This window comes from Micropterus salmoides, unplaced genomic scaffold (genome assembly GCF_014851395.1).
Source record: "Micropterus salmoides isolate LMB-PRFRI ecotype aquatic unplaced genomic scaffold, ASM1485139v1 Ms_hic_scaffold_9, whole genome shotgun sequence".
NCBI classification, from domain to species: Eukaryota; Metazoa; Chordata; class Actinopteri; order Centrarchiformes; family Centrarchidae; genus Micropterus; species Micropterus salmoides.
In genome coordinates this window covers 37,627,163-37,639,875 of record NW_024044681.1, presented here as the reverse complement: position 1 = coordinate 37,639,875, position 12,713 = coordinate 37,627,163, and positions in this window count along the sequence as shown.

The window sequence follows — 12,713 nt, the reverse complement described above, 5'->3', positions numbered from 1 at the left end:
TACAGCACTCTGAGGCCCTGGACATCACGAGAGAACACTTCTCCCAGATGGAAATAGAACTGGTACAGATCAGAGAGCAGCTGGACCAACAGCAGCCTACCTCACAGCTGAGAGAGTTTCAACAAGAAGTAACTCGTCAGAGAAGACAGCTGGATCATCTCAGTGAGGAGGTGAAGGAACTTAGGAAGGACAGAGACAACTGCAGAACTGAGTTGGCTACACTGAGAGAAGAGCTACAGGACAGGGACAGGCTCAGTCTACAAGCCAGACTGAATTCCACACAACCCCCTGTGCCCGCCTCTCAGATCCAGACCACATCCAGCCAAACTCCCACTCCTTCAGCAAGTTCACTCAAAGCTCACACAGGACATAAGCAAATTCACTCACAGCTCATACTGGCTATAATAATCAGAGGTTGGAAGTTGACAATCAAACCCCCTTAATCAGTAATTAAGCACGTAGTCTTAATATTAGCAGATTAACACATCAGCAGCTCCTCGTGTAATCACAACAGTTGATAACAGAAGAACGAAGCATGCACTGTCACAGTGTCGGCAGATCTTGCACACCTGCAGCCTCTCCTATGGTCCCAATCTACAGTAGATGACAGTTGGACAAGGCAAACCATCTGCAGCCTCTTCCTGCAGTCATTCCTCCCACTCAAGGATCTAACCACAGTGAGCTTGTTTCTGTGTTCATAACTACAGTTCACTACTTATAAGTAAAAACCAAAGCATATCTAGGAAAAACGAAAATGATTGAGCAACACAGTCTCACTCCCTACTCGTCAAATGTCTGACGCATGGTCAAGGCCCTTTGTCGTCGCTTTTTAAAGACTTGGGTAGCGCTTTTGCATCAATTATTGACGTTTAGGGATCCACAGTCAAGTTAGCAACGCTTAGCAACAATAAATATGCAATATCCGGTTACACTTTCAAGATAAAACGTAACGTTTCGATACATTGCCATGTTGAAACGCGCATAATTAAAGTCGTGAAACGTTGCAGTTTCGTTAGGTTTAGGCACAGAAATTACTTGGTTGGGTTTAGGCAACAAAACTACTTGGTTAGGGTTAGGAAAAGATCATGGTTTGGGTTAAAATAGCTATGTATGTCAATTAAGACTTAAGTTAACTAACGTTAATGTCAATTTACCTCACTCGCCTAAATAAAAACATTTAATGTTTTGTTTCGCACGGGACACAAACCCTGTTCTCCTGCTTCAAGGTCCGGGTTCTGGCCCTCTATCCACCCCAATCACCTCCTTACTTCGTCTTTTCTCTTAAATATCATACTTGCCTTTACCATCAAAAACTGACACAACAGGGCTTCCCTCAATACGTCGAACTATGACGTCAAAGGGATCCCTAGTGCGTCACAAACTGACGATTATGGCTCTTGACCAAGCGTCCATATGTGACGACTTGGGAGTGAGACCGGGTTGGATTAAGAATGATTAATGATTAGTACTAGTAAAATGATTAAAAATTATGATATAAGAATTATTACTTAAAGTAACTGATTAAAGATAATAAAACTGATTAAAATGATTAACAATGATTATTAATATCAATCAAGGATAATCACTGATGACTGTTTCTTGCCTTATGTCTAACATTTTGTCTGCAATGCTCCCACTCTCTGTGTCCTAGGCATGCCCTCTGTTGATCATGCTATTTTAACCAAAACCTGACTTTGTGGAATAAGCTGGTGTCTCTTGTTCTGTTTGCTATTCTTACTGTATTGATTGTTTTGTAACCCAATTTTCACTAATTCCGCTTCTACATTTTCCTTTGCTGGTGTTTTTGATGATGCCTTGCTGTGCTCATTCTGCTCCCAGAGCACACGTGCCTGCTTACACACACATGTGCTACTGTTACTGCCTCAGGGCAGCTAGACACAGAGAGGACCACACACTCTCAGAGCTATGGAGTTTCAGCGTTGTGATCTTAACTTTACACTATAAAATAACACTCTAAATGATGACAATAGCTATAGAGTTTTGACACTGTAATCTTAACTTTACACTCTAAAATAATACTTTAAATGATGCCAATGCAGACCACCTTCACTCTAGCAATTAATGATAACAATTTAGGCTGTAATGTTCTAAAATAATTCTCAACAACTTGAACGCTCGAACTGGGGAAAGAGCTGACACTATGAACACCCAGGGGGACTTACTTACACTTGCTTCCCCCCCCCCCCGAATGTCCTGCTAGAATGAGCTTTGACAATCACACTAATACAAGTGGTTTGCAGCTTTTACAGCCGTACGCTGGGTCTGTACATAGTGAACGGCAGGCTACGAGGGGACTCTCTGGGTCGCTACACTTACAGCTCAGTTCTTGGCAGTAGTACGGTAGATTATTTCATTACAGATCTAGATCCAGTGTCTCTCAGAGCTTTCACAGTCAGCCCCCTCACACCCATCTCAGACCACAGCAAAATCCCTATCTATCTGAGAAGGGCTCAGTCTAAGTCTGGAGCCCCTAGTGCCTGTGAACTGTTTAACAGCACATAACCATACAGGTGGACCCCAGACAGCATGGGGGCGTACCAAAAATCACTGGAAAATCAAAACATACACACACATACATTTAACTCATTTATTTCTAACTGAAACATTTCCCCAGAATAATTCTGGTGTAAATTCTGCTGTGGACAAAATCAATTCAATATTTCATCATTTGGCTTCATTGTCTAATTTGAAAGCCTCCAAACCAAAACCTCAACAAATGAACAATAACAAATGGTTTGACACTGAATGCAAAAACCTTAAGAAAACTATAAGGAAATCAAATGTAAAGCATAGGGACCCAGATAACCACAACATACGCTGTCAATATGAGGCCACTCTGAAACAATACATGTACAACCTAAAAACTAAGAAAGAACAACACAGCAAGAACCAACTCTGTGAAATTGAGGAATCCTTAGAGTCCAACCAGTTCTGGGAGAAATGGAACAACCTAAACAAAACGGAAGGATGAATTGGCGATCCAAGATGGAAATACTTGGATTAATCACTTTAGTGAATTATACAGTAATTAGTAATTAGTAGTATTACAAAAAATGATGATCAGTACAAGATATTTACGAAATGAAAAACTGAAGGCAGTGATAAAAAAACAACCAAAACCCTCTAGATTACCCTGTAACAGAACAAGAATAAACAGAAGTCATCCAGTCCCTGAAAGGAAAAAAGGCTTGTGGTATTGATGGAATCCACAACGAAATAATCAAATACTCAGACCATAAAACCAGATTGGCTATACTAAAACTATTTAATACTATTCTAGCAACTGGAACTTTTCCAGACATCTGGGACAAAGGTTTAATAACCCCAGTTCATAAATCCGGAGATAAATATGACCCAAATAACTACAGAGGAAACTGTGTATCCAGTAACCTGGGAAAAATATTCTGCAACATCATTAATAAACGACTTGTCAACTTTGTTGATAACTACAGTATTCTGCGTAAATGCCAAATTGTTTTTTTGCCAAATTGCCGCACAACGGACCATATATTTAACCTCCAGACTTTAATTGATCAAGAATTAAACATTAAGAAAAGAAAAGTATATGCCTGTTTTGTTGACTTCCAAAAAGCCTTTGATTCCATCTGGCACGAGGGCCTTTTCTATAGGCTACTTTAAAGTGGCATTGGAGGGAAAACATATGTTTGATTAAGAACATGTATACAAAAAGTGAATGTGCACGCAGAACAGCGTTCTTCTCCCAGGGCCGGGGAGTGAGGCAGGGATGCAATCTCAGTCCAGTTCTCTTCAACCTATATATCAATGAATTAGCGAACCAATTAGAGCGTTCCATGGCACCTGGCCCCATCCTGAACGGCACAGAGATCAGAGGTCTGCTGTATGCAGATGACTTAGTGTTGCTCTCACCTACTAAAGAAGGTTTGCAGCAGCACCTTAATCTCCTGCAGAGATTCTGTCAGACCTGGGTCCTGACAGTAAACACAGCAAAGACTAAGACAATGATTTTTCAGAAACAATACAGAAATCAGGTTACATACAATTTCTAATTAGACACCACTAAATTACAACACACAAAAAAATTACCTTTTTATATATATATATATATATATATATATATATATAACACACAAACTTTGATTACTTTACGCTTTAATTACTTGTTTAAAGAAATGTATGGGGCTGATTGTTCTTATGTTGTATGTATGATGCTTTGGCAATATTGTTATTACACATTCATGCCAATAAAGCTAATTAGCGAGAACGAGAGCGAGAACGAGAGCGAGCGCGAGAGCGGCAGCCTACACAATATACACAGAGGTACAGACAGTAAAGGTTGTTATAGACTAAATGAAAAATGGTACAGATATATACAGTAATATTTATAATAATAATCGTAATGTTAATGATTATAATAACAATAGGACTAGTAACGATACAACTATCGTTACTAGTCCTATTGTTATTATAATAGCAGAGGGTGTCGAGCAGGAACACGGGGGCAGCAGGTGACCCGCAACCACAGATCCAGACTCCACAGCTCCAGAGCGAGAAACACCTGCAGGAAGTGATAGGAGGAGAGAGGAGAGGGACGAGAAAGCACAAGACTACGGGAAAGGGGAGAAGTCGAGTTAGTAACATGCATTAATTGCCACATTCGCTGGGTACGCAGAGGAGGTGAGAGCCCAAATGCAAGACACCAAGGCAGAGCAGATGCAGTTCCAGGTTACTTTAATCCAGGCACAATCAACTGGCAAGACAAAACTCATGGATACAGCAACAGGTAGTAACACGACATCCGACAGGACAGACATGCGACAATGACAGGACAGGGAATGAACAGCAAACACCAAACATTTATACACAGGGACTAACGAGCAGGGTGGGGGCAACACAGGTGACTGGGATCAGGGTTAACGAGGCAGAGAGACAGAAGGGGAAAACAGAGAGACTGTTACCCCAGTAATCCCTCTGCATGTCAGACACAACAGAAGTTACTGAACACTAACCAAAGGCCATGACACAAGATGTAACAGATCAGAAATAACACACAAACTAACTGAGACGCAAGCAGACAGATCACAACAAAACTAACACTAACAGGGAAAACAGACTGACGCTGGGATAAGACAGAACTCAGAGCAGGCATGGGTAAAACACAGAAGTACACAGACCCACAGAAAAGACATGAACTGAGACACAGAACGAGGAGCTAAGATAGAGCTAAACCTAAGATACAATACAGATATTAAGTAAACTAAGGTGGCTTTTACACCTACCTCGTTTGGTCCAGACTTTTGGACTTTTCAGTTTGGTCCAAAGAGACTGAATTTGGTCCGACCAAAAGAGGTTGTCTTGGTCCGGATCAACCTGAACCATCGTTCAGTTCGTTTCTGGTGTGAAAGCATTTTTTGGATGGTTCAGACTTTCAGACTATTTAGCCTACAGGAGGTTTGGCGGTTGCCGTTTAAACCGGAAACAAATAAATGCACGGAGAAATGCATAGAAATATGGACACAATTATAAATCTCCCGTGACAGCTCATCTTTTGAAACACTGCAATGTAGTGGCAAATATGCATATTTATATTTTTTATTCATTCATTCTTGTCAAAGCTCCCCGCTGAACTGTTTAATAAACCAATCAATGTCAAGTAGCCTACAAGGAGACGCAGCCAACGTAGATGATGACGACAGGACGCAGGTCTGTCATGTAAAGTCCTTTAGTGCGGTCGCAGAATTATAGTGTGAAACCAAACCAAAACTAACCGAATGTATCAAAATATATCAAAACATGAACTTTGGTTCGGACCTTGGTGCAGACTTTCAGGTGTGAAAGCCCCCTAAAGGGGATAAACATGGCTACACGGAGGCTACAGAAGAATGATAAAAATCAGAATCAGATCATAACCGCACAACCAGACAGACCAGCACAAACACAGAGTAAACTAGACACAAGACATGACTGAACCCCAAAACACAGATTAACTATATAACGGATACTGGACACAGGGCAAAGACAGGACTGAAACCCAGACACAGAGAAACCAAAATCAAAACACAGAGAAGGTATGGCCAAAATAATATAACACTGCTCAGGACAGAATCATGACATTAATGGGATGAGGTTGCAGGCTCCCATTCTACTTTTGGAGACTCTAGGAACCACAAGTAACCCTGCATTCTGGGAGCGCAGTGCTCTGGTGGGGTAGTAAGGTACTATGAGCTCTTTAAGATAAGATGGTGCCTGACCATTAAGAGCTTTGTATGTGAGAAGAATGATTTTAAATTCTATTCTGGATTTTACTGGAAGCCAATGCAGAGAAGCTAAAACAGGAGAAATGTGATCTCTTTTCCTGGTTCCTGTCAGAACACGTGCTGCAGCATTCTGGATCAGCTGAAGAGTCTTAATGGACTTTTTCGAGCAGCCTGAAAATAAGTAATTGCAGTAATCCAGCCTAGAAGTAACAAATGCATGGAGTAGTTTTTCTGCATCATTTTTAGACAGGATGTTCCTGATTTTCGCAACATTACGTAGGTGAAAAAAGGCGGTCCTTGAAATTTGCTTAATGTGAGACTTAAACGACATGTGCAGATCAAAAATAACTCCAAGATTCCTCACAGTGGTGCTGGAGGCCAGGGCGATGCCATCAAGGGAAACTATATCTTCAGATAATGTGTCATGGAAGTGCTTGGGCCCCAGAACAATAACTTCAGTTTTATCTGAGTTTGACATTAGAAAATTACAGGTCATCCAGGTTTTAACATCCTGAAGGCACATTTGAAGTTTAGCCAACTGATTAGTTTCATCTGGCTTGATCGATAGATATAACTGAGTATCATCTGCATAACAATGAAAGTTTATGGAATATTTCCTGATAATATTGCCTAAAGGAAGCAAGTGAACAGGATTGGTCCGAGCACAGATCCTTGAGGAACTCCATGACTAACTTTGGTCGTTAGTAATTTTCACCAGTGCTGTCTCTGTGCTATGATGAGCTCTAAATCCTGACTGAAAATCCTTAAATAAACTATTGCTCTGTAGAAAGTCACACAGCTGTTTAGCAACTGCTTTCTCCAGGATTTTATAGAGAAATGGAAGGTTAGATATAGGTCTATAGTTGGCTAAAACATCTGGATCAAGGTTGGGCTTTTTCAGAAGAGGTTTAATTACAGCTACTGTGGCACATTGCCTAGATCTAGATCATATCTAGTATAGAAGTGCTGACTAAGGATAAAACTTCTTTAAGCAGCCTAGTCGGGATGGGGTCTAAGAGGCAGGTTCATGGTTTAGATGAAGAAATTATTGAAGTTAGTTGGTAAAGACTGAGGGAACCAAAGCAGTCTAAACATATATCTGGTTTTATAGCTGTTTCTAAGGTTCCTGAGTTTAGAGATAAGTCTGTGCCAGGTGAGGGCAGGTCATGGTGAATTTTGTTTCTAATAGTTAGAATTGTATCATTAAAGAAGCTCATGAAGTCGTAACTACTGAGAGCTATGGGAATACTTGGCTCAATAGAGCTGTGACTCTCTGTCAGCCTGGCTACAGTGCTGAAAAGAAACCTGGGGTTGTTCCTATTTTCCTCTATTAATGACGAGTAGTACGCTGCTCTGGCATTACGGAGGGCCTTCCGATAAGTTTTAAGACTATCTTGCCAAATTAAACGAGAATTTTCCAGTTTGGTGGAATGCCAATTCCTCTCAAGTTTCCGCGATATTTGCTTTAATTTGCGAGTTTCATTATTATACCACGGAGCTAACCATCTTTGTTTTATTATTTTCTTTTTTAGAGGGGCTACAGAGTCGAGTGTCATTCGCAGCGAGCCTGCAGCACTATCAACAAGAGGATTTGGGAAGGACTGCAGCATAGGAGTCCTCCGTTACTTTGTGATCTGATAATGAATTTAGAGCTGATGGAATCGCATCCTTAAATTTAGCTACAGCACTACCAGACAGACATCTTGTATAAAAATGTTTGCCTAATGGCGTGTAGTTCAGCAATACAAACTCAAAAGTTATCAAACAGTGGTCGGATAAAGAGGGATTCTGTGGGAACACTATTAAATGTTCAATTTCAATACCGTATACCAAAACAAGGTCGAGGGTATGGTTAAAACAGCGAGTCGGTTCATGAACACTCTGAGAGAAGCCAATGGAATCTAAGATAGAGAGATAAACGCAGTACTAAAGCTGTCATTCTCAACGTACACGTGAATATTAAAATCCCCTACAATAATAACTTTGTCCATTTTAAGGACTAAAGTTGACAAAAATTCAGATAAGAGTTCAGAGTACGGACCAGGTGCTCGGTACACTATAACGAAGAGAATTGGTTGCAGTGATTTCCAACTTGGGTGTGAAAGACTAAAAACAAGGCTTTCAAATTAGTTATAATTTAGTTTAGGTTTAGAGCTGATTAGTAGGGTAGAGTCAAAGATAGCTGCAACTCCACCTCCTCGGCCTGTGCCTCGAGGAATGTGAGTATTAATATGACTGGGAGGGGTGGATTCATTTAGGCTAACATATTCTCCATCACCCAGCCAGGCCAAGACAAAATAAATCAATATCAAAGACTTATCTACCAAGGTGCGGAGCCAGACTTCTAAATCACTGAGCCTCGCCTCCATGTCTACAAATATACTACACTTATTACATGTACCATTACCGCTAAAGGAGGCAGAGGAGTAACTGAACATCTGACACACCGAGCAGGAGAAAGTAGGAGCGAGAGGGAGAAGGAGAAACCATCGCTAGCTGCTAAGCTAAAGTTGCAAACGGCTAAGCTAAAGTACGGTAGCGTTGGCTACCAAAACTTTTGAGCTATGAGACTGAATAGCAGTCATTAAAAGATGGAAAGATCTGTGAGTGCTTAGGCAAAATTACTGTAAGAATAAGTGTTTAGCGGACAGTTGGCCGCTGTAATCTAACAAATTTAACTGGTATTTAGCGAGAGCAGCACAACACGGTACCAACACTCAACCACCGGAAACGGAAATGAGTCAACATCAGTTGATACACAGCTGAAGTTACATTCATTTAAACTAGTGGTTCTCCACATTTTTTTTGTCACAGCCCCCTTAAAAGGACCCCAAAAATTACAGAGACTGGAAGATTCCATTGGCATACTGTATGTCCTTGGACCAATCCTGTATACTTCCTTTAGGCAATATTATCAGGAAATATTAATGTTATATCTATCGATCAAGCCAGATGGAACTAATCAATTAGCTAAACTTCAAATGTGCCTTCAGGATGTTAAAACCTGGATGACCAGTAATTTTCTAATGTTAAACTCAGATAAAACTGAAGTTTTAGTTCTGGGGCCCAAGCACCTCCGCAACGCATTATCTAAAGATATAGTTTCCCTTGATGGCATCGCCCTGGCCTCCAGCACCACTGTGAGGAATCTTGCCGTTATCTTTGATCAGGACATGTCGTTTAAGTCTCAAATTAAGCAAATTTCAAGGACCACCTTTTTTCACCTACGTAATCTTACGGAAGTTAGGAACATCCTGTCTAAAAATGATGCAGAAAAACCTTGCATTTGTTACTTCTAGGCTGGATTACTGCAATTCCTCATTATCACTTTGCTCGAAAAAGTCCATTAAGACTCTTCAGCTGAGTAAAAATCCAGAATAGAATTTAAAATCATTCTTCTTACCTACAAAGTTCTTAATGGTCAGGCACCATCTTATCTTAAAGAGCTCATAGTACCTTACTACCCCACCAGAGCACTGCGCTCCCAAAATGCAGAGTTACTTGTGGTTCCTAGAGTCTCCAAAAGTAGAATGGGAGCCAGAGCGTTCAGCTATCAAGCTCCTCTCCTGTGGAACCAGGTTCCAGTTTGGGTTCAGGAGGCAGACACCAACTCCACATTTAAGAGTAGGCTTAAGACTTTCCTCTTTGATAAAGCTTATAGTTAGGGCTGGCTCAGGTGAGTCCTGAACCATCCCTTAGTTATGCTGCTATAGGCCTAGACTGCCGGGGGACTTCCCATGATGCACTGAGCTCCTCTCTCCTCTACTTTCTCTCCCTCTGTATGCAACCTCATCCCATTAATGCATGTTTCTAACTCAACATCTCCCCTTTCCGGTAGTCTTGTGCTTTCTCGTCCCTCTCCTCTATCCTCTTATCACTTCCTGCAGGTGTTTCTGGCTCTGGAGCTGTGGAATCTGGATCTGTGTTTGCGAGTCACCTGCTGCCCCCGTGTTCCTGCTTGACACCCTCTTCTACAATCATTGTTACTAGTCCTATTGTTATTATTGTTATTATTATCATTAACATTACGATTATTATCATTAACACTACTATAAATATCTGTACCTTTTTTCATTTAGTCTATAGCAACATCACCTTTACTGTCTGTACCTCTGTGTATACTGTGTAGGCTGCCTCCCTCCCCTCTCTCTCTTCCTCTCTGTTCCTCTCTTGCCCTCTTCTCTCTCTCCTTCACCCCCAACCGGCCGAGGCAGATGGCTGCCCACCCTGAGCCATGGTTCTGCTCGAGGTAGTGTTGTTTCGTTCAAAGAACGTTTCAAAACAGCCACAAGCTCCAAGAAGAACAAAACTACAGGGGAGGAGGAAAAGAAGGTCAAACGCAACAACATTGTGATTCCATACGTGTCTGGAGTATCAGAGAAACTCAGGAGGATTTTCAACAAACACAACATCCCTGTGTTTTTTAAACCCAAGAACACACTAAGACAGATGCTGGTATACCCCAAAGACCGCACACCCAAACACAAGAAAAGCAATCTAGTGTATGCGGTCCAATGCAGTGAGGAATGCACAGACCTCTATATTGGGGAGACTAAACAACCACTACACAAACGCATGGCTCAACACAGAACGGTCATTGAACAGAGGAGGGGGTCTACGCCACCACTTATCCCCCACTTACAATGCTGTCCTTTCATCACTTCCCAGGAAACTCAACAAACGTAACCTATTGGCCTCAGGTGAAGATACCAACGATGGTCGTTCAGTCTTGGCCACCGGTAGTCCTAACGACTGTAACGACTGTCGTCACAGCAACCAAGCCAGTCAGTCAGAACTGAAGAAGTCCTTTGGATGAGGGACGAAACGTCTTCCAGTATTTTCAACCAAGTCCAGTTGCCCTTGACTTTAACCTTCGTTGGATAACTATGACCTGAATGACTGAGAATCTTCATAGACTTCATAAGACCTAAACGTGTGTATGACTTGGGAGGAACGGGTTGTCTCAGTGAGTGATTCATTCATATTCATGCATGCGTGAAGGATCTTGGACTCTTACGTTCACTCATCACACGGAAGCAGTATTGATTAGTTCACAACTCTCAACTGTGGGTCTCTTGGTCTGAGTCGTTCATTTGTCACGTGACAGCTCCTACTGTGGAGCAGGAATGAACGACTCGTTCAACGCTCACATGGGTCCTCAGTCTTTCGTTCACTCGGCAGGCTGAGTGACTGCCAGCGCCAGAGAATGAGAGGCAGGTCGGCCGTCAGGTAACAGTCACTGGACTGATATTATATAGCTATTTTGTTAATTATGTGACTTTTTATAAAGCATAACATTATTACAGTGCAGTGATGTTGTGCTAAGTTATAGTTTTAACACAGCCGTACCTTAATTTTAGTCCTGCTAGTGTTTAACATTACAGCTAACAGCTGATGAGAGTTGTGCTGGGTCCGCTCCACTTCAGAGCCCTGACAGGGTTCTACCTGGAGCCGAATTACCTCAGAGGTTGTCTCCTCTCCAAAACAAACAGACCTGGTCATTAAAACATTAAAACACATCCACGTAGCAATGTTAGCGTTAGCCCTGTAAACAGCTAACAGCTGATCCGGTCTGCCAGAGAATGCAACGTAACTTTTCCTTTTTATTTACCAACAGAGCCGTGCTGTTGTTTCACAGCTCCTGACTGGTGAACAACCTGCATTGTTTGAGAGCGATGGGCTTTCTCTGTCTGCAGAATCAGGACCTGATGTGGCCCATTCTGCATCCAGAACTGCCAAACTGCTGCGCTTATATAATGTGTTAATATTTCTTTGTTCCTCTCTCTGTGCTGGAGTTCTTGGTAGCTTGATCCAGATTATTATTAAATTGGTTGAATTTCAATAAGAGTGTGTTTTTTCATATGGTGTATCAAGCTTATTACTTCAATATATTTACTGCAAATCTGATAATCTAATAATAATCTAATAATATTTTACTCATGGATAGGGACGTTAGACTACTGTATGAATGAGCACTTTAGAGATAATGATAGTAATTATATACATAAGCCTTTATGTGACTGGTCTGGTTGTATACTCGGGAAAGATTGTGAAAATGGCAGGTTTTAGCCGGAGTAGTGGTGATTACATACTGACAACATATTTCTGTGGTTTTTACATGGTTTGAATATGGTTGTGGGCCCAGGGGGGTTTATATAATGATGATATACAGTAATCAAGAGGTGAATTTGTGCATTATACTTTGTCAAATAAAGCAACCCAGGCAGCCTTCCGTGTTTGAGAACGCAATAACCAGCCTAGTTCAATTGAACGAAATGACTCAAAAAAAGATTAGTTCATTTTAATGAAAGAGATTTTAATGAACGAGTCTGTCAAAAGACTCGAACTTGCCATCACTAGCTCGAGGTTTCTGCCTCTTTAAAGGAAGTTTTTCCTTGCCTCTGTCGCTTAGTGCTGCTGTTGGTGGGAATTGTTGGGCTTCTGTTAATAACATCA